The sequence below is a fragment of the Culex quinquefasciatus genome, chromosome 3, assembly GCF_015732765.1.
Source record: "Culex quinquefasciatus strain JHB chromosome 3, VPISU_Cqui_1.0_pri_paternal, whole genome shotgun sequence".
Lineage (NCBI taxonomy): Eukaryota > Metazoa > Arthropoda > Insecta > Diptera > Culicidae > Culex > Culex quinquefasciatus.
In genome coordinates, this window is record NC_051863.1 from 22710291 (window position 1) to 22733073 (window position 22783).

At 36.0% G+C, this 22783-nt stretch overlaps 1 protein-coding gene and 1 long non-coding RNA gene across 2 annotated transcripts in view; both read right to left on the minus strand.

Moving 5' to 3' along the window:
- LOC6034919 (tetratricopeptide repeat protein 28) overlaps positions 1 to 22783 on the minus strand; it is a 304947-nt gene that overhangs the window by 166788 nt on the left and 115376 nt on the right. The window lies entirely within an intron of this gene.
- Positions 4514 to 4772, minus strand: LOC119768632. The gene is made up of 2 exons (XR_005278115.1): positions 4729 to 4772; positions 4514 to 4665 (listed from the first exon to the last, which is right to left on the minus strand). It is a non-coding gene; the product is annotated as an uncharacterized LOC119768632 (long non-coding RNA).

The window sequence follows — 22783 nt, forward strand, 5'->3', positions numbered from 1 at the left end:
TATTTTTAAATTTAATTTTTTCAAGACATCGTTTTTGAAATGTAGTCTTTTGTTTAATCTATTGATAGAAAGAATTACTTTCTTCGTCCCTTTCCAAATGTTGACCCCCGTGCTGCCAACAACTCCGAAACCTCGACGACATCAGCCCGGGACAAGGTGCGAAAGTAAGATCCCGCACCGAAAACTTTGCAGCCCCCACAGAACCTCCCGGAGCACTCCGTCGAGGTCGAGAAGAATTGCAAGTTTGTTGCAATCCGGAATTTTATTGCCCCACGGGATGTATTTTTGGCGTGGTGGCGGCGGCTGACGACGACAACTGCGAATTTATAATGCGATACTATATTTATTTTTCCCCCTCGTGGAGCTAATGAATTCTGATTATTCTTATTCAAAAAAAAAAAAAAAAAAAATTGCTGCAAGAACTAAAAACGGGACCGGTTATGAGTCGCATAATTACCGCGAAAATGCATTAGTGATGCGTTTTAACGACCGCGTGCGGGAAATAACAATTTTGCACCCTTGTTTTCGGTAATAATGCCGTTTTGGCCCGGGCTAATTCGCTCGTAAACGGTTTGCGGGCATTGTAAAATCTTTATGGATTTCGGTGGAGATGCACTTTTTCACGTTTGATGTGTGGGATGAGGTTTGACTTTGGGCAGTGTCGAAAAACAGCTTTTGTACTTGATAAAGTGACTTTGTAAATTTTAATAGTTGTTATTACACAAATCAATTTATGATTCATGATACATGGAGAAGAAATTTTGATCATTATTTTAGATGCTAATTAATTTGAGGTTAAATTGTTCAACTTAGGTTTGCAGCATTTCCGATTTATTTTATAAACATACCATTTATTTAAAATTTTATACAAATTTTGATGAATTACCTGAAAAGAAATAAAAAATATTTAAGATGAAAATTTTTAACTACTTCTTTAAATAAAAATTAAATGCATGGTAGGCAAAAATATCAAAATTTTCATTTTTTGAAGCTACTTTCTCATCATCACCAACCATCATTCAGTGGAAACCTCGTGTATCGATCATAACTTTTTCCACCTTAGGAACTGTGCAAGAGAAGTAAAAAAAACAGAAAGGAGAAAAGACGGCAATGATGATGATGATGTCTGGATTTTTCCTCTTTTCCTCTCTGCACAGCTCGTTTTTTTTCTTCCTGCACTGGAGGCAAAAACTTCACCGCAAAATCTAAAAACACTGCAGGAACAATCAACCAACGCTCAAATCTGATGCCGTGCATTGCACCTTCGTTTGTCTTTTTGCGAGTTGGGAAATGAGCTGAAGTTGATGTTGTTTCACCAAGTTGGATGAATACAACGATTGCTGTAAAAATCAAGATTTGCTACTTGTTGCATTCAACATTCTTTGAAATTCCGAAAACAACCTTTGAATGGTATGATAAGTGAAATGTCCATGTATTTATTCAATTTTTCAGCATCCAAAAGTAGAACATTTCAGCATTTGTTTTGAGAAGTGTTTCTATTCGAATCTGTTAGTTTTGGTAGACAAAAGTAGGCTGTTTCATCCTTCTAGAATAACAAGAATAGTGAGTAGTTTCACGACGGAATACACAGAAAAAAAAATCATGGTAAAATTACATCTGGGAAGGAGTACATCTTTTATGTCAGAAAAAAGGTGTAATTTTACCTCAGGAAATGTGTAATTTTACCACTTTTCCGGTGTAATGCCACTTTTTCAGTCTAAATTGAGGTAAAATTACATTATAAAAGAGGTAATATTCAACCTTCCAAAATTACAGCTTCCAAATTTACATTATTTTTTACTGTGTAGCTAAAAAAATATTTTTGTAATTCCGTCGTGAAACTACTAACTCTTCCTGTCATTCTCGAGCGACGAAACGGCCTATAGTTTTCTCTACCAAAAAAAAAACAGAATTGAAAATTACGTTCATCTTTTCAGCACTAGTCGAAAAATATCATTTTTGCAATTCCGTCGTGAAACTTCATACTTTTCCTGTCATTCTTGAACGACGAAATAGCCTACTTTTCTGTACCAACAATAACAGAATCGAATAGCAACACTTTTCAAAATAAATGCTGAAAAGTTCTACTTTTCAGCATTCAAATGGGTGTTGAAAAGTTGAACTTTTCAGCACTTGTTTCGAAAAGTAACACTCTTCAAAATTTTTTTGATTTATTGACAAAATACATGAAAATTTGACATAAAATTTCACTCAGTGTGTGTTTTTTGGAATTGCAAAAAATATTGTATGGAACTCGTTGCAAAACTTGATTTCTTCAGCACTCTTCGTATTTATCCAACTCGGTGTACCTCGTTGAATAAATGTACGACTCGTGCTAAAAAAATCCTCTTTTTGCTACTTGTTGCATAAACTACTATTTTCATTTTGTTTTGAATCGTGAATTTACCTAACACATGGATGTTTGATATAAAATTCTATGCAAAAAGCGTGTTTTCGGAATTGTAAAAATTGTGTAAGCAACTCGTTGTAAAATTTGATTTTTCAGCATTCGTCATATTCGCCCATCTTGGTAAACTTCGTTGTATGACTCTTAATGAAAAAAAAAAAAAATTGTAGCTTGTTATATAAACTACAATTTCCCTTCCTTAGTAACACTATTGAAATGGGCCAATGAGAATAAAAATAAAAATTTATAAAAAAAACTAAAAAGAAAACAATACAACATATCAAAATTTTATTAAATCACTTTGTTTTCATAAATTATTTTTATTAGGTTCTTTTCGGTACTGGGACCTGGTTAGGACCGAGTCGGCTTTTGTAATTACATTTTTCTTAAAGCTAAGAGTAATTACAGAGGATCTTGTGTGTAAATGTTAGTGGGAGGGGAGCCGATTACCCGCGGCCTACTCGGGATTAGTAGGGAAGGAATTGATGTTAAAAGACAAGGCGTGGGAAGCGAAAACATTTTATTAAATCACTTTCTTCATACAAAAATCAAAACCTTAATTAAAGAATTTTTTGAATTGGATTTGTAATGCTTTATCAGAGCAATCAATTGAATAATTTTCATAGTTTTTCAAAACAAATCATGTTTCAAAAATGCTTTTTCTTCCAAAATTAAACAGAATAATTTGATTGTGCCAATGCTAATTTCAATTTAAAGTTTTTGTCCCTTGAAACATTACCAAAAATGCAGATCGCAAAAATAATGCTTCTTGTATTTCTTATTTTAAAACTGTTTCTAAAAAGATTTAAAAATGTTTTTTTGAGCATTTTTAGCAATGTATAAGAAAGAAGATCTCATAAATTTTAAAACAAAATTGTTGGTTTTGTGGTTACACTTGTTTTATGTGACTTTATCAAGGCTAAAAAAATAATTTAAAGAAATTTGGCCGTGCAAAATTTGTAGCGAGTGAAGAGACACTTCGCATAGACGCCCTTGCTTCCATCACGTCATTTAAAAAAATGTATGAAAATGCTTGTTCTTTCAAAAAGCTTTCACTTCAAATTAATAAAAATCAAATTAGGCCAGAGTCTTGTGTTATTATGTTGCATAAACATTTTTTTTTTCAAAAAATATAAAATAAAAAAAAAATGTTTTAAAATGCATTGTACACCTGTCTAGTTGTTTTGCAATCATTCGTTTCCAAAATATCTAAGATAAGGACGAAACATTTTATTGCGTGAAAAAAGTTGTTGCTATGCTGTACATTGGAATCTCAAATTTTTTTTTAAATATTTTCAGGTGAGCTCAAACATGCTAAATCTGATTATCAATCCAAAAATTGTAAGTCAGATTCTATTTCTATTGAAATTTTTAAAATCCTGAAAATTTTGTTTTGCCCCCTGATTTTTCGGAGCAATTTCGGAAGGGGAACTTTGAAAAAAATTTGCAACGCCCTTATATGAAAAGTATTAGAGTTACCCTTTCAAAAAGTGTTTCTATTCAGTAACTTTCTTGTATGATTTTTGGCAATTTTGGTGTTTTCGGAGCATTTCTAAAAAAATACGTTTTTGACGAAAAATCACAGTAGCTAGCTCTTTTTGTTCAAAAGTTTGAGCGATTTTACGGTCCCAAATAAGCCCTTTTCAAATGTTTATATCTTTTTTGATGGAAACATAAAATCATTCTGTTTGATGCATTTGATCTCAGGAAGGTTTTTTTTTTCGATAACTCAAATAAAATTTACTTAATCCACCTTTAGGTGGTTGGTGCCTTCCTCACATTCATAAAGTCAATACATTCAGTAAAAATAGCATCATTCTCCCATAACATGTTTAACAAATCATCTTTATTACTCATTTCTTTTGATAGGGTTCGCAGACCTTCATATTTCTGGCTTATCGCAAGATCTGATAAAAACCTATTCAACGATTGTTCGGATGAACGTTGAGAAAAACTAAATTTTCTGTAGCAGCTGTCTCCAGCAGCTTTAAAACTAAAAATATATTTTCAGGGTAAGTATATGTACGATTTCAGTTCCTTTCTTCTACTCACTCAAATAGTCTTCCTCCTCACAATAAACCTCCTTCCTTGACCTTCCTACAGTCCTTCTCCTTCGCCAGTTCCTGTTTATTGTTTATATTTTGTTAATTAATCATATTTCTTCTTTTTCAGGTAAACTCACAGCTTATCATCACCGTCCGAGGTGGCGCCAAGTGACGGTACGGTGAACGGTGCTGTTTTTCAATCGTCGTGCGCAGCTGGTAAGTAATTCTTATTAGATTCAACAAAATTTGCACTAATTTCTTCTTCACTCTACTTACAGGTGTGTTTTTTGGATAGGCTTCAAATAAACGTTGATTTTCGGCCCTAACGCACTAAATTATACGACTGTTTAATAATTGTTTCACTGCGAACAGAATCTTCTGCCTGTTCTAGAAAATGGAGAACTTTTTGTGTTTGTTTTGCTTTTTCCTTTCGCGCGCGTTGACAGACTAGATGGAGTCGGCCGATTACACCGCCGACTTTGCACCGCTCGGCAGTGTGGCCATCTCAGCGGTCGTAACAACGATAGTTCGCATGGAAGATGCAGACAATATTTCTATCACAATATCTGAAATCCGGCCTCCAAAAGTGTATAAATAACACTTAAGTGCTAATAACTTTTGAAAGGGTTGTCGGATTCTCGATTTTTTAGGCTCATTTAAAAGGTTTTCAATTATTTAACTAACGACAGGTCGCATGATGAACCCGGACATCATTTTCATTGAAATATTCGAGATCCAGCCTCCAAAAAGTGTATAGATAACACTTAAGTGCTAATAACTTTTGATAGGGTTGTCAGATCTTCAACGTTTTGGGCTCATTGGAAAGGTCTTTTTGATACCTTTCTGAAAATGTATAACATGATAGGTTTTCCTGCAAAAACCACCCTTTTTACAATCTTCCGGACATACGCCAAAGTCGTTTTTTAGCATAACTTTTGAAGTACTTAACTAAACTTGCTGATTTTAAATAGAGATCTATGGAACCCCAAGACGGATCGAATGACACTTATACGGTCAAAATCCGTTCATCCAGTCCGGAGATAATCGAGTGACAATTGTTTGTCCACCCACCTACACACATCCACACAGACATTTGCTCAGAACATGATTCTGAATCGATATGTATACGTGAAGGTGGGTCCACGGGGTCAAATTAATAAGTTAATTTTTCGAGTGATTTATAGTAAGGTGAGGAAGGCAAAGTTGTTTCAGAATGTCATTTTCAGACATTTTGACTTTGTGAAATAGCAATTTAATATAAAAATCGAAACATAATGCATCCTATGTTCCTACATTTCGCTTGTATATGGTTTAGAAAACTCCCGGGCATCATATATAAGGACAAACAGCGGCAATTAAACAAAGTGACGTATGCGCCTGGTTAAAATAATAAATTATTCGAAATTTAATTTATTTTTATGATTATTTTATAATTATAAGCAGAAAATAAGTCTAGTAAAATTTCACTATGCAGTCTGGATACAAACTAAACACTTTATTTGTTGAAATAAGAAATTCTCAAAAGCTCCCTAATTAAAATTACATCCTTTCACATCACTAGATGGATAGATCCATAACTCCCAGCTTCATTTTTTTTCCATGAGCGCAGCACAACGAAGAAAGGAAACGCGCTATCTTCCTAGCGCTGCTGCACTCAACTCACTCTGCGTTGTTCCTCCAAAAGCTGCGACGTCTACTTGCATCCAACTCATTCCCTTCTTCTCCGACAGATCCAGCAACAGCAAGTCCGAGAGCCTCCGATAATCCATATTTATAATAAGTTAATACAGGAGAGCTAATAAAAATATTACAAGCGGTTTTCGTGATGTTCGTTTGCGGGCTGACTGGTTGGCTGGCAGAAGATTGAGAGATGGCTGGAGAAGACGACGACCTCGCGGGAATCGATTCGGAATGGGTCGTCCGATGGGCATGGGGATGAGTTTCTTGAGTGCTTTTACAGCAGTGTAAAAGTGGTTTTTTATGCAACTGTTTAGAAAAAAATGTATGACGTGTGGCAAAATTGCCAGAAGCTTAATGGTTTATGTTTTTTCACACGATGTCAGAGTTTCTGTCAAAAAATTCGACATCCCCCTTTTGAGTGTTTTCTTTCCTCAGCTGAATCGTGACGCTGAAAGCTGACCTCCCAAAGCTTCTCGTGGCGCAATGTGTCACCAGCTTGTAGGGATAATTTACAAATTTGTCATCCCCGACACTACCGTCGCGCGATTGTGTCCCAACAACAACAAACCACAACAGAAAAAAAAAACCGATCGTGTTCAGAACCATGACTCGGGACCGTCTCGGGAAACGAGACGAGATTTGGATCATTTTGTGAGTGCGATAAACTTCACCCTCGCGCGCCAAGAATCGCCTGAACCCAAGGGCGCTGAAGAGCAAGTGTGGGGGGAGTGAAGAACCCGTCCCCTCCCAGGCTCATAAGAACATCGATATCCACTCTGGGCACAACACTTTGGCGCACTTTGTACCCCCTCTCCCCCCTCGATGGTGTTCGATTCTTGGTTATGCTCCACCTTGTGGTCTCCGACACGAGTCAGCCCTCTCTCGGTGGTGGAACGTGCTTCGACGACGACCAGGGCGAAAAAAGATTAACGATCCCCGGTATCGCGATACATAAGTGCTAGCGATAACCTTTTCCGATATCTTTTAAACTAACAAATAATTGCAAGATTTTTCAAGCCCCGCAGCACACCTTCCTCGTACAGGCAGAGGGATTGCTTTGCGAGCGGGTAAATTGCATTCTCCTGCAAGCAGCAGCAGTAGGGCAGGGTTGGTCTTTGGTTCACTTTAACTCACTTTAAAAAATGGAGTTAAAACGGCAAAAAAAAAAATCAAAAGCTGTAAAGTGTTTCTAACAACAACAGTAAGAAGTAACTTTTTTTTTTATTTAAAAATATTAGCTAGACTTCAACCCCTAAATAACAAAACAAAAAAAAAATAACAATGCTTCACTGCAAAAAGTTCAAGCAAGGAAAACCAGATGTGGGATGAAGAATTCATTCGATGCGTACGCTAAAAACATAAGAGTACAACACTCTAGTACAACCACGACAACAACAACAACAGCATAACCCAAGCATAAATGAAAACATGTTCAACATTGTTGCTGTTGCAAGGAGAACATCTTCAGGGTTTAGTTTTTTACTTTCTTCAAGCGGCAAATTGAAACAAAAATATATTTCTCCATGATCATTTTGTTCTAGGAAGCGATTATCATCTCACAGGTTCTTTTTCAATTTATAAATTAACAAACAGTATATTATAAGTAATTAATAATTAATTCAATTTTTTCCTAGTTTTAAGTCTGCACAGCTTCAAGTACAATTTCTGAATTAATATAAACATTAAAAAATAAGGCGTGCCCCTTATTTAAATGAAAATGGGTTTTATTCAAGTTGAAAAGAGTTTCTAAAATAAAAAGCCCTGTTAATGTCATGGCATGAATATAAAATTTAATCATTGTAAAAGCCTCATTGAATTGATAGATAACTTTTTTTCAAGGGTTTTTATTTTGATATTTTGAAGACAAATTCTGGAGCAACATTTGAAAAGGGCGTATAAGCATTTTGACAGCCAGAATTATTTTGCAAATTCCGAGCCAACAGGTAATTATTTGACAAAACCCGCGGAGTTAAAAGGTAGCTGAGAAGGCCAGCTTTTATTTTTCATTTCGATTTTTGTGAAAAAGTCACCTGTTGGCTCGGAATTTGCAAAATAGTTTCAGCTGTCGAAATGCTTATCCGCCCTTTTCTCGTGTTGCTTCAGAATTCTTAATTGGTTTTATTACATACAGTTTCAAGTCTGAAGTACTTTTCTAATCTTGAATTTATTTATTTCCTTTTGTGGCTGTATCTCAAAGTTTTCAAGACAATTTATAGGAATTTCAAAAATTTTGAAAAAAATGGCGCTTTTGAAAAAAGAGCAATTCTCTGAGTTTTCGGTCATTCAATTTTTTTGTATTTTTTAATCCGGCTGAAACTTTTTTGGTGCCTTCGGTATGCCCAAAGAAGCCAATTTTCATCATTAGTTTGTCCATATAATTTTCCATACAAATTTGGCAGCTGTCCATACAAAAATGATATGTGAAAATTCAAAAATCTGTATCTTTTGAAGGAATTTTTTGATCGAGTTGGTGTCTTCGACAAAGTTGTAGGTATGGATATGGACTACACTGAAAAAAAATGATACACGGTAAAAAAAATTGGTGATTTTTTATTTAACTTTTTGTCACTAAAACTTGATTTGCAAAAAAACACTATTTTTATTTTTTTTTATTTTTTGATATGTTTTAGAGGACATAAAATGCCAACTTTTCAGAAATTTCCAGAATGGGCAAAAAACTCTTTGACCGAGTTATGATTTTTTGAATCAATACTGATTTTTTCAAAAAATCGAAATATCGGTCGCAAAAATTTTTCAACTTCATTTTTCGATGTAAAATCGAATTTGCAATCAAAAAGTACTTTAGTGAATTTTTGATAAAGTGCACCGTTTTCAAGTTATAGCCATTTTTAGGTAACTTTTTTGAAAATAGTCGCAGTTTTTCATTTTTTTAAATTAGTGCCCATGTTTGCCCACCTTTAAAAAAAATATTTTTGAAAAACTGAGAAAATTCTCTATATTTTGCTTTATTGAACTTTGTTGATGCGACCCATAGTTGCTGAGATATTGCTATGCAAAGGCTAAAAAACAGGAAAATTGATGTTTTCTAAGTCTCACCCAAACAACCCACCATTTTCTAATGTCGATATCTCAGCAACTATAGGTCCGATTTACAATGTTAAAACATGAAACATTCGTGAAATTTTCCGATCTTTTCGAAAAAAATATTTTTAAAAATTTAAAATCAAGACTAACATTTTAAACGGGCCAAACATTCAATATTGCGACCGATATTTCGATTTTTTGAAAAAATCAGTATTGATTCAAAAAATCATAACTCGGTCAAAGATTTTTTGCCCATTCTGGAAATTTCTGAAAAGTTGGCATTTTATGTCCTCTAAAACATATCAAAAAATAAAAAAAAATAAAAATAGTGTTTTTTTGCAAATCAAGTTTTAGTGACAAAAAGTTAAATAAAAAATCACCAAAATTTTTTTTACCGTGTAGCATTTTTTTCAGTGTAGTCCATATCCATACCTACAACTTTGCCGAAGACACCAACTCGATCAAAAAATTCCTTCAAAAGATACAGATTTTTGAATTTTCACATATAATTTTTGTATGAACAGCTGCCAAATTTGTATGGAAAATTATATGGACAAACTAATGATGCAAAATGGCTTCTTTGGGCATACCGAAGGCACCAAAAAAGTTTCAGCCGGATTAAAAAATACAAAAATTAAAATTAAAGAAAAAAGACCGATTCCGTAGAGAACTGCTCAAAAAGAAAACTGTTATATATTCGCAAAAATAAAACTTTAGGTGAATTTGAGATACGGTGCACTAGAATAGAATTTCTATTTAATGAATATTATTTCCAAATACAAGGGGCCATCCATAAACCACGTGGATCTCAACACACACCCCCCCCCATCGTGGTCAATTTCCATACAAATAAGTATTTTTGTATGGATCGTGTTCATTTTGTATGGAAAGTTCAATTTTTCTAGCACTCATTTCTGTGCTGAAAAGTAGAACTTTTCAGCACTTGAATCGAAATTTATTACCTTTTTTTTAATTTTCATTAGACAAAAGTAGCCCATTTTCATAACAGGAAAAGTAATTTGTTTCACAACGGAATTGCAAAAAGATATTTTTTGCGTTTAATTTTTTTTTCTCCAAAAATTAGGTTTATTTTCAATCAATCAGCAAATTTTTTGGTGTATTTTTGATTATCTAAAAAATAAAATTTTCGTGTGTTTTTGCTAAAAGTACACGGAAAAAAGTGGATTCCTTTAATCGTGAATTGTGTTCATGAATTTGAGAACCAAGATATATTCACGTTTATAGCATTATCATTTTTTCAGTGTAGGTAGGTGTAGGTAGAAGTGAAAAATATTTTCAAATTGATTTTTTTTACTTTTACTTTACTTTAAAGTTAAGTAAAAGTAAATACAATTTGAAAATATATTTCACTTTTACCTACACCTTTTACTTTTTTTACCATTACTTAAAACTTTATAGAACCACACAAAAATATGAATTCTGGAGTTTTTTTTTTTAAAGTCCAATAAAACAAATTTTCAGTTTTTGCTTTTTGGTGGTTTTTTAACACCCCTGACTCAAGGCGGTTTCAAAAACACCCAAAAAGCAAACACTGGAAATTTGTTTTATTGGACCTTTTTTTTTAAAAAAAACTCCAGAATTGAAATACGATATTTTTTGTATTTAAAATCAAATATTACATTTTGGGATCACATACAAAATTAACGCAACATTTTAGAAAAAAATAAATTTAATGAATTTAACGGTATTTACAATTATTGTACAAAAGCATAACTGTTAAAATGCATTTAGCACATTTTGTGATACCTTTGTTTAAAAAACTAAAAATTAGGCTCGAAATCACACCGCCACGACTGTCAAAAAAGGTAAATATTTTGATCGGATTACTAGACGAATTGCGATGATTGCTATTGGCTGATGCACAAAGTGATTTGTTTACCTTTTTTGACACCCTGCCGGGCCTTTCCCGAGGGAGATCCGGCAACAATTTGTATTGATTTGACGTTTGCTGAGGGCGCAGAAAAGTTTGGTTATGTTCTGCTTGCAAAAGACAACGTTTCTTGCACTTTTAACAACTCTCGTGTCTACTTCGTTTTGCTTTATGTTTTATCATATCGATACCTCTGTGCTCTCTGGTGCTAAGCTTAGAACTAGTTAGAACAAGAGAGCACAGAGGCATCGATATTTCTCCGATCTTTTCAACAGTTGACAGATCCTGGCAAAGTGCCATCAAAATCCAACGTCCTTGCCCTAATGCCAGTCCGACCTCCTAACCTAGTCCCGCGCACAACAAACAAACCGTTGAGGTTTTTCGAACCTTTCGCGCCCATGGACACCAACCCCCACAGCAGCAGTAGCGTGTGGGTCCATTCATGTGTCAGCGAGTAGTGACAGCCGGCGCAGCAGGCTTTACGATGGCCGCAGGACACAAAACGACACAGTCTTAACACTCTGCTCAATCGCCACTTTATTGTTGTACACTGTGGCGGGACAGTAAGACATAAACGAACCTAACCTAGATGACCCGCGGGCAACTGCACGTTGTTGTTGATCGTAGCAGGCTATTGGTAAACCGAACGGCGTTTGCCGCGTTGGATTAGATAACAGCTCGTTCAATGAATGCCTAACTCTCCTTGAAGTGGTAGTAATCCCCTTTTGGAATGTCTATCCTGAACTGATGATCCTTAACCTTTGCCACTGCATCGTAGTCGGCGGTGTTGAAGCCACGTGTTGCGCAACGCTCTTTTCTGTCAGCGTCCGGCTTTGACAGTTGGTGACCCCCTTTACGGATCTTTGAGCTAGTGTGAACAGTGGTATTTTAATTGCTGAATCCCCTCGAGGGACACCTTGCCCGGGCTACACGAAGTATCCAGACCTTTTTTGCAACACAGATGTCTCGAAGTAGTAGGATGCGAAGAGCAACAACAATGTTGCTACAAAGTCAGAGCCTACTGAGAGAACACACCCGCGATTCAATTAAAATATCTACCGGCAATAAGTCAATTATTTTGCCGGGTGTTGCTCAATGTTTTTGAACCGCTGAAAAAACAGCGATCTGCAGATCGATTTACTTTGGCATGGTTTGTTTTTGTTTGCACCAAAGACATGCTGCACACACCGGGTAGCAGTCATCTGTCAGATCATTGCAAATGGAAAAAAAAAGATTTGTTGGGTTTTGTAATTAGCTTGTTTTGCTTGCAGTAGTAACACGGAAAAATAAAATCTGGCAACAAAAACTTGCAACAGGGTCAGAATCTCGTGGCCAGGCCTACTACGTAGCGTTAACTGCATCGACGATTCATTGAAATGGAATTGTTTTCCCTTCCGTGCATCAGTTCTAACGGAGGTACAGGTTCATCGGAGATCGAGGTCCTCCCCCTTCTCATCTGGTCATTATTCATCTCCATTTCACAAATAATGACTTACCGGCCGTGCTGCTTCTGCTGAAGAAGAAGTGTACACGCACATTGCACCAGGTACCTTTCATCTCCCGGGCTCAATTACCATAAGTAGCGTTGTATTGCCTTCGGATAATCACTCTGCACAAACAGTTGTCCCTGCTGCCGCCGCCGCCGTTGTTGGTGGTGTCGAACCGTACCGGTCATTGTCTAAACCGCGCGGTACAAAGTTGCATTCAAATCCACGTACACGTCAATTTTGCACGTTTCCCAACTCCCAATGTGTGTGTGTGGCTTGAAATACCAACCTCTACGCTGGAAGAAGACTAATGAAGGCAAAGTGGATGGTCGACCGTAAAACAGTAGGAGCTTGTTTGAACAGTTGAACCTCGTTAGTTTGACACTTTTGATTTTTGAAATCAAAGCAAAGATATTTGTCAAACTAACAGGGTCTCGCCGTACTCATCGTAGAACATGTCCGAAGGTATGCTAATATCACACGACTAGAAGCGAGGACTGTTTGAGACGCTCATTATTTACGTTTAAGTGCATTTTTTTCAAGAAGTACACGTACAAGAAGCCATCTCCGTTACATTGTACGCTGGGTTCCACTGGTTTTGGTATTTTAGGACAACCGGCAGATGATCTATTGCTGGGATCAGATGTCCGTACTAATGGGGGGTTTTAATGGTCTTGAAATTTTGAGATCCAATGACCAGTCTGGGGTGACAGTCCAACATTGTTGCAAGTGGTATGTTGATTGAAGCATGGTTTTTGCATTTTTATGTTCCCTAAATCATTTGAAAAACAATTAAAAATTGAAAAATTTCGAAAAAAAATCGGTCGTTGAATTTTTAGTGAAAAAATGACAAATAAAACAATCGGTTATTTTTTTCCGTGTGCGTTTGTAATTCTCCGCCAAATCACAGTCGCAGGTGCTCCGACCCCTTTTAAGTTTTCGTGAATCTTCGCCTGTAAGGGTAATTTTGGCCCCTGCTCTCGAATTCAAGGTCCATTTCTTGACATCTAGTGACGGAGGGGCTGTACGATTCCTTTCATTTCTCAAGATTTTTATTAAAACACATTTTTCCGTGATTTGTAGCTCGAAACCGGGGAAAGAAAGAAGCTTGGTGTCAAAAGGACTTTTGCGTAAAATGTCGAAAACCTGGCCAAAATGGTTAAAATCGTCGCTTTAAAAAAAACGTGAAATTCAGATAACTTTGCAAACCTATTATGTTTAAACATCAAAATTTTGTTTTTGTCTGCACAATATTGTAAAACATTGGTACACTATTTAAGTTACAAAAAAAAAATACTTCGCTGGATTATTGCAGGATAAAATAAAACATTAATTTTTCCACATTATGTCGTAATATTTTTTGACAGTTGAGTAACGGAAAATAACTGTTATTTGATAGCAGGGCTGTGGAGTCGGAGTCGGAGTCCGAGCCGAAGTCGGTGGAGTCGGGTCTTTTTGGGAAGCCTGGAGTCGGAGTCGGAGTCGTAAAAACTCGAACAGATGGAGTCGGAGTCAGCTAAATTTTATTAGCTGGAGTCGGAGTCGAAGTCGGAGCCGAAAATTTCTGATTACCGGAGTTGGAGTTGAGGTCGCAGTTATCTTAAATTCAACAAAAATTATGTTTATTTTTATTTTTTAGTATTTGTTATAATACAGATTAATTTACAAAACTTCTTATATTTTTCATTTTTTTTCAGGTTGCATGCGCTGCGTTGCCATTTTAATTTTAGAGATCACTTAATGATAACCTGTTAATCAGCTCTTACCCAATTATGTAGTATCATCATAACTAAATAAATAAAATAAAAACAATATTGGTTTTTTTTTTTTTTTTTTTTTTTTTTTTTTTTTTTTTTTTTTTTTTTTTTTTTTTTTTTTTTTTTTTTTTTATATTATTTATTATTTTTTTTTTTTTCAAAAATTAAAATAATATATAAAACTATTACTTATTTTTTTTTATTTTTTTTTTTTTTTTTTTTAAAAAAAAAAAAAAAAAAAATTGTGTTTGAGAATATTTTTTTTTTTTTTTTTTTTTATTTTTTAAAAATTATTTTTTTTCAATTTTTCAGGATTTTTAGGAGAGGAAGAGAAAAAAAAAAAAAAAAAATATGAAAAATAAAAAATTTTTTTTTTTTTTTTTTTTTTTTTTTTTTTTTTTTTTTTTTTTTTTTTCATTTTGGCATCGCATCATCATTTTCTTTTTTTTTTTTTTGAAGAAGCAAGAAGTATACGCGACTTTTTTTTAATAAAAAAAAAAAAAAAAAAAAATCATATTTCCGGTAAAATATTTTCTAGGTCACGGATATTTGAAAAGGACCCCTTAAGCGTTCTTACCACGAAGATTTTTTAGATACATTGATTTGTAATAATAAACTTTATCAGCCTTGGCGTGATGTCCATGTAGGGGAACAGCATCTAATTCCAGCGTGCCTCTAATGTTGACAGGTCAGAACTTTGACATTCAATTAAAGCCAATTAAAAGCGTTTTCAACTGAACTCGAGTGATAAATAGCTCAATAAGAAGTGAGCAAGCAAGTTTCTATCAAAAGTTTTGCAAAATTAGTTGTTTAAATAGTGAAAATCAGCAAATTGGATGGAGTAAGGAGCGAGTGCTTAACCTGCCAAACATACGAGAGTTTCCCCTACGTCTTAAAAATTTCAATGGAGCTTAAAAAATAGTTTCGTTTAAAATTGTTATTTATAAATACAAGGTGACTATGATAGTCACTGTGCTTCTTATAAATGTCAACTTAAAAGTGAGCAAATTGAAATTATTTCTTAAATTAATCATTAAGGCCAGCTTTCCTTTGATGATCATAAAAATAACATTTTAATATTTAAGCTTTGAATCAATTTAATAAAAATTTGAAGTTAAATAAATAAATCCAAATTTACTTACCAAACTGTTTTTCTAAAAAATGCCTTCAAAACTGGCGTTTTTTTATTTCTGTTTCAATAACGTCTAAAACTTGTAAAACTAGAAACTTTTTTCCGGTTTTTTTTCCAATTAAAGAGTTTTTAAACAATCCTATTTATCAATGTTTTCGAAATAATAGTAAACTAACTTTTGAAATATTTAAAAATATGTGGAGTCGGAGTCGGATTCAGAGTCAGAGCCAACCATTTTTTGAAAGCTGGAGTCGGAGTCGGAGTCGGCTAGAGTTGGTGGGCCGGAGTTGGAGTCGGAGTCGGAGTCGGTTGGATCTGAAAGCCGGAGCCGGAGTCGGAGTCGGAGTCGCTTAAAATAGGACCCAACTCCGCAGCCCTGTTTAATAGAAAAAAAACGTTCTTTTGGAATTTCGAATACGAATCAAATCGGGCGTTCAATTTTACACAAAAGTCCCTTTGACACCAAATTTATAACCTGAAAATAAAACGGGTCGTGCTGCCCCACCGTCACCAGATATCGAAAAATGGAGCTCGGATGCGTGATCAAGGACCAATATTCAGTAGCGTGCCCAGCTCCTCGAGGAAGGTGGGGCAATAATATGGACGTTTTGAATATTACGTCATTTATGGATTTAGAACAAACTTCTGAGGATGGTGGGGCAGTTGCCCCACCCTGTGCACGCTAGTGCCAATATTACCCCTCACACTAAATTTTTACGGAAATCGAGTTGATGAGTTTTTTTTTCCTGAAAAGTCATAATCATAACCTACAACTTTGCCGAAGACACTAAATCGATCAGAAAATTTCTTCTCAAGGTTACAGATTTTCGAATATTCCCATTTTGTATGACCAGCCCGCAAAATTGTATAGAGCTTTGTATGGACAAATATATGATTCTCAATGGCTTTTTTGGCATAGAGAATGCATGGAAAAAGTTAAATTCAAATCAAGAATTATAAAATTGACCACAAAAATTGCAAAATTCTACAAAATAACTCCCTGTTTGAAAAATCCAAAAAACTGCATCGTTCAATGCACAAGTTTATTCGATCTATTTTTTTTACTATACAATTTTAAACAATAGTTTTTTGTTCCATGACTTTTTGGAAAAATGAGGATAAGATGTAATAAATATTGCATTTGCCTTACATGAAGATTACATACATAATAACTCGGTTTCAACAAGATCCTAGCTATCCAAATGTTATTTATAAAAATACGTTTATAAAAAAAATCTTCATGTGATTTTCTTCATACTAAATTTTTTTAAATGGCTTATCCTCCTCGGATTTTCAGCGTTGTTGTTTTGGACATTTATTAATTTTTAACAATTTTGTATTTTTGCTTTAATTTTTTTCTATTTCTTAGATTATAATTCTTATTATTTTATTTTCAAATTTTGATTCTGATCCATGGTGCCCATAATGAAACGATTTGGCCACAAAAACCGAATTAAACCTCCCCCAAAAAAACCTCCATTCATCGTTACAATAAAGAATGACAATCGTACAAACTGCTACCGTTTCGGTAGCTTCAGAACTCGATACCCATGGTTTCAGAACCAGACGCACACACACACACACACAGCCAAGTGGCACCTTAAAAAATGACCTTTTATTGCAGCCCGAACCGTACGTTATTTTATTTATTCTCTTATATTACTTCGGCTTCCAGAACTCCAGGACCGCCGTACAATGGATCGGCAGCAGACCGGTAGCAAAACAACAAACCGACGCGCTCATGGACGAAGAATGGACGATGATTTGCATATAATGGGGGAACGCACTCGGCGGCGGCGGAGTCTGTGCACATTATTGTAATATGAGGGATTTGTGCCAGGAGGGGGGCGCGCGAGGATCCTCTTAATCAGTGGGTTTTATTGAATTTTTACAGCCACTAGGGATTCGTTGAGGGGGGAGAACTTGCACCACGGGATGTTCTAGCTCTAGCGCACTGAAAGTTTGAATATTTGCAATCAAAGAGCTCCGGTTCAATACTCGATTCACAGACGGTGATTTTAGCGGATTTTGGACTGGATTTCGCCATGTAAGGTGATGATTTTCAAGGACACGCGATGCCTAGGCCGGCCGCTCCCATCACCACCGCGCTCCAGCGACAAGAGAAGGGATTTGAAAGCCGGGAAGTGTTGAAACTCTACTTTTTTAAGGGGATAAGGGAAAATCTCCACTCCCAAGTAAGTTTCGCTTCAAAACATTTCGAACTTCCCGTCCTTTGCGCAAGACACACTTTTATTTACGAGAATCGTAGTTTTTCCTCCGTCCTCGTCGTTTCCCACAGACCAAAAAAACAATCAAGAAGAAGAATCAAAGAATACCTAGTGGGGACACTCGGGCCAAAGGGATTACGGGTAATTTAGCTTAATGTGACAATGAATAAAGTGATCAATTTATATGGATGAGCGGGCAGTTACAAGGGGATTAAGCCATCCGCACCCGCCTAGACATGAAAGGAGGGGTGGAAGTCCATAATCAGACGACGATTTGTACCTGGAACGAGATCTCAGCACATAGTGAATGCCGCCGTCGTTCGGAAGTTTTCCGCGCCGTGAATGGGACTTGGCTATTGATTGGGGTTTTGTGGAGCAAGTGGCTATTGAAGGACTTACGGGTTTATAGCTGTTGAAGTGAGCGATCTTACCTGGAAAGAGATGAAATAAAAATGAACATTAATTTCATACAGAGTAATAGTAATATTAATATTAGCAGTCTTCTCATGTGACGACAACTGAACTAAACTTCCAACTCAGACTTCTTTCCTCGAGTGTCCCACGAGTACAATTGCCAAAATGACTCAATCGCTTCGGAATGCCCCCAAAGTGCCGCGATCAAGATCGTAGTCCGCAGCGCAAAGTCAACCCATAAAAATCACGTACAAAAGTGTAGCAAAAAAAAACCGTTCCTTCAAAGCACCCCACATCTTCCAGAAAACGACTTATTCCATCTGTTGGATTTGGTTAAAACGATCGCATCACCTCCATCATGATTGCTGCTAAACCACTAAAGTGTGTGTGTGTGTGACTTGCAAAGAGAGACGAAACGTTTGACCTACACAAACCATCACCACCGTCATCGTCAGCCTCCGAAAAACAGGTTCCCAATTTAATTAAATACATCTTTTTCAACTACTGTTTAAACCCCCTTCCGCGCTTCCCCTTAAGACATCGTGGAGGCCACACCAAGCCGAAGCCATTAGGGTACGATTTTTAACCAACTATTGACAGCTAATAAATTGACTCGAATAAATCATTCATTTTTCGCGCCAGCTCGACATCGTCGGGGGAAGAATGAAGAGGAGTTTTACATCGTCCGCCACCGAAGTGACCACCACCAGGGAATCCAGGACCGGGAGGGGTTTAGAGTGTGACTCATTCATCTTTGGGTATCGCGATTGCTTGCTACTGGATTGTGGTCATGAGAACATTTGGTCACTGTGGAAAATTGATTTTAAAATACGTTTCAAAAAAATGCATAAATGTCACTTATGTGGTGATAACTTGAGACAGTGTTGCCAGATCTTTAAGCTTGAGCATATTTCTTTCATAATTATTGTTCCCATATCTTCTAGTTCAAAGAAGAATGAAGAAAAAAATCGAATGAGTTTGTTATGGTTTTGGCAGTGTGGCCTAGATTTGTATTTTCAATAACTGAGCAATTCTCTGAGCCATTTTGCATCATTAGTTTGTCCATATAATTTTGCACACAAATTTGGCAGCTGTCCATACAAACATGATGTATGAAATTCAAAAATCTGTTTCTTCTGAAGGAATTTTTTGAAATCTTTGACCGAGTTATGAATTTTTTAATCAATACTGATTTTTTCAAAAAATCGAAATATTTGTCGCAAATTTTTTTCAACTTCATTTTTGGATGTAAAATTGAATTTGCAATCAAAAAGTACTCCATTGAATTTTTTGATAAAGTTCACCGATTTCAAGTTATAGCCATTTTTATGTAACTTTTTTCAAAATAGTTGCAGTTATTGATTTTTTTTTGTAAATAGTGCCCATGTTTGCCAACTCATGAAAAAAATATTTTTGAAAAGCCGAGAACATTCTCTATATTTTGCTTTTTTGAACTTTGTTGATACGACCCTTAGGTGCTGAGATATTGCCATGCAAAGGGTTAAAAACCAGAAAATTGATGTTTTCTAAGTCTCACCAAACAACCCACCATTTTTTAATGTCGATATCTCAGCAACTTATGGTCAGATTTTCAATGTTAAAATATGAAACATTTGTGAAATTTTCCGATCTTTTCAAAAACAATATTTTCTAAATTTTAAAACCAAGACTAACATTTTAAAAGGGCGTAATATTGAATATTACGCCCTTTTGAAATGTTAGTATTGGTTTAAAATTTATTAAAATATTTTTTTCGAAAAGATCGGAAAATTTCACGAATGTTTCATGTTTTGACATTATAAATCGGACCATTAGTTGCTGAGATATCGACATATGCAAATGGTAGGTTGTTTGGGTGAGACTTAGAAAACATAAATTTTCTTGTTTTTAACCCTTTGCATGGCAATATCTCAGCAACTTAGGGTCGTATCAACAAAGTCCAAATAAGCAAAATATAGAGAGTTTTCTCAGCTTTTCAAAAATATTTTTTTCAAAAGTGGGCAAACATGGGCACTACTTTAAAAAAATCAATAACTGCGACTATATTGAAAAAAGTTACATAAAAATGGCTATAACTTGAAAACGATGAACTTTATCAAAATTTCACTAAGTACTTTTTGATTGCAAATTTGATTGCAAATTATATTGAAAAATGAAGTTGAAAAATTTTACGAACAATATTTCGATTTTTTGAAAAAAATTGTATTGATTAAAAAAATCATAACTCGGTCAAAAATTTTCAGCCCATTCTGGAAATTTCTGAAAAGTTGGCATTTGATGTTTTACATATCAAAAAAAAAAAAAAAAAAAAACTAAAATAGTGTTTTTTTTTTGCAAATCAAGTTTCAGTGACAAAAAGTTAAATTAAAAATAACCAAAAAAATTTTCCCCGTGAATCATTTTTTTTAGTGTAGTCCATATCCATACCTACAACTTTGCCTAAGACACCAAATCGATCAAAAAATTCCTTCAGAAGATACAGATTTTTGAATTTCTATACATCATGTTTGTATGGACAGCTTCCAAATTTGTATGGAAAATTATATGGACAAACTAATGATGCAAAATGGCTTCTTTGGGCATATCGAAGGCATCAAAAAAGTTTCAGCCGGATTAAAAAATACAAAAGACCAATTCCGTAGAAAACTGCTCAACTGTAGGAATAATGTTGAAATTGTATACTTAACAGTAAAAACAAAATTGATGTGAAAAATAAAAAAAATAATCAGATAAATTTGTGGAAAACTTATCTAAGAACAGCTCAAAAGTTTTTTGTTTGCAAAATCTAGCAAAAGTATATTTTCTCATTTGCGTTGATTTTGATAAAACTCTCTCCCTAAAACTCCTTCCCTAAAAATCAAAGAACTCAAAAAAAAATTCAAATGTATTTGAAATCAACCTATAAAAGTCTTACTATTATCCAAATAAATATGGATTTACGACTGATGGTTGGAACGTAAAGAGATTGTTTCGGCTTGCAGTCGCAGTAAAACGCGTCGATTTATATTTTGTCGTCGCCAACGTTTCGGTCCTTGGTTGGGACCTTCTTCAGGGCCTATATTATTATTAATTATTTATTTAAAAACCAATACATTTGGCAAACCGAAAGTCCTACTCACTTGACAATAATCAACGTTGTCCAGTATCGTTGATTAAACGGAGGAATTGTTATAGGTTGGGGGGGCACAACGGTTGTTTGCACTGTAGAGAGAAGGGGGAAGGGGGGATAGTTTAGAATTTGGGAATTTTCGTATTGGGGAAACCACTTACGTTCAAACATTAAGATCGTACAGGTAAAGGCCAAATTATCACTTAATGCATGCAAAAATCGAACGTACGAGCACTTGGGTGTAAACATTTGGGAAAACTGATACTATTGGTTGGGCAGTGGGGTTGGGGTAGTGTGTGGTGTGAGGGGGACTGGGCCAGGTTGGCGGTAGTATTAGTGTTAGGAGGTCTCCTCCTGCTGGACCCGACCATGGACAGGCAGTTGGCGTATGCACAACTCAGTCCATCGGTGTCCGTACGGCGGTTGACCGTGTTGGATGTAGTGGTGATGTGGCACATCTCGAGTACGGGAAGTGCGGACGTCTTGTAGCTATGGTCGATGATGTGTGGTTGTTTCAGATTGAAACGGTGCTGGTGTAGAATGCAGTGTTCGATCAACGCGGTCTTTTCCCGCAGCTGTTGAACCTCCACATCCGAGTATTGGTACCCTTCTAGCAGCTTCTTGTCCAGGGCGTTGATGTAGGACTGGTGTCCGTACATACGCCGGCGCAGGTTGTTGGTGGTCATCCCAATGTAGCACTGCTCACAGTTCTGACATTGTATCTGATAGATCACGTTGTGTTTTTGTAGGTGTGGTACAGGGTCCTTCACAGAGCTGTGAAGCTGCTTGATTGTGTGTCTGGATTTGGTAGCGACCATGGTATGGGGAATGTTGTGTGTAATGATGCGTTTCAGGGTTGTTGAGAGACCAGGGATTAGTGGTATGGAACGGTAGACTGCTAGGGGTCTTCCGTCCGTGTAGGTGTACTCTGGATTGGTGAAGCATCCTCTTCACCAAGTGTGTAGGGTAGTCGTTGCGACGCAAATGTTGTAGTATCAGCTGATTTTGTTGGGCCACGTTGGTAGCCGTACTGAACGTGCGCACACGATCTATAAAGTTGGACACTACGCCGAGTTTCTGGTCCAGCGGATGCATGGAGTGAAAGTTAAGTAGTCGGCCTGAGGATATGGGCTTAGCATACCACTCGGTAGTAAGCGTGTTGTCCGGGTTGCGTATGACTAGTAGATCCAGGAAAGGTAGTTTACCCTCTTTTCTACTTCACACGTAAACTGTAGGTGTGGGTCGTATTGGTTGAATACGTTGAGCACGTCGTCGACCTGGTCCCTGTGTAGTATCAGGAACAGATCATCAACGTACTTGCGTATGTGGTCCACTGGTATCTTCGCTGTTGTGGTGGCAACCAACAGAAGGGCCTCTGTGGTTATATCTGCCAGTATTGGTGAGAGTGGACTCCCCATAGCTGTCCCTAGCAATTGTGTATAGAAGTTGTTTTGAAAACAGAAATACGAAGAGTCGATCAGGAACTCCACGATCTCCAAGAAGATGTCCAGACTGATGTTGGTGTGCGGGGATATTTCTGGCCAGCTCATTATTATATCGTGGGTGACCAAATACTTAGGGATATTAG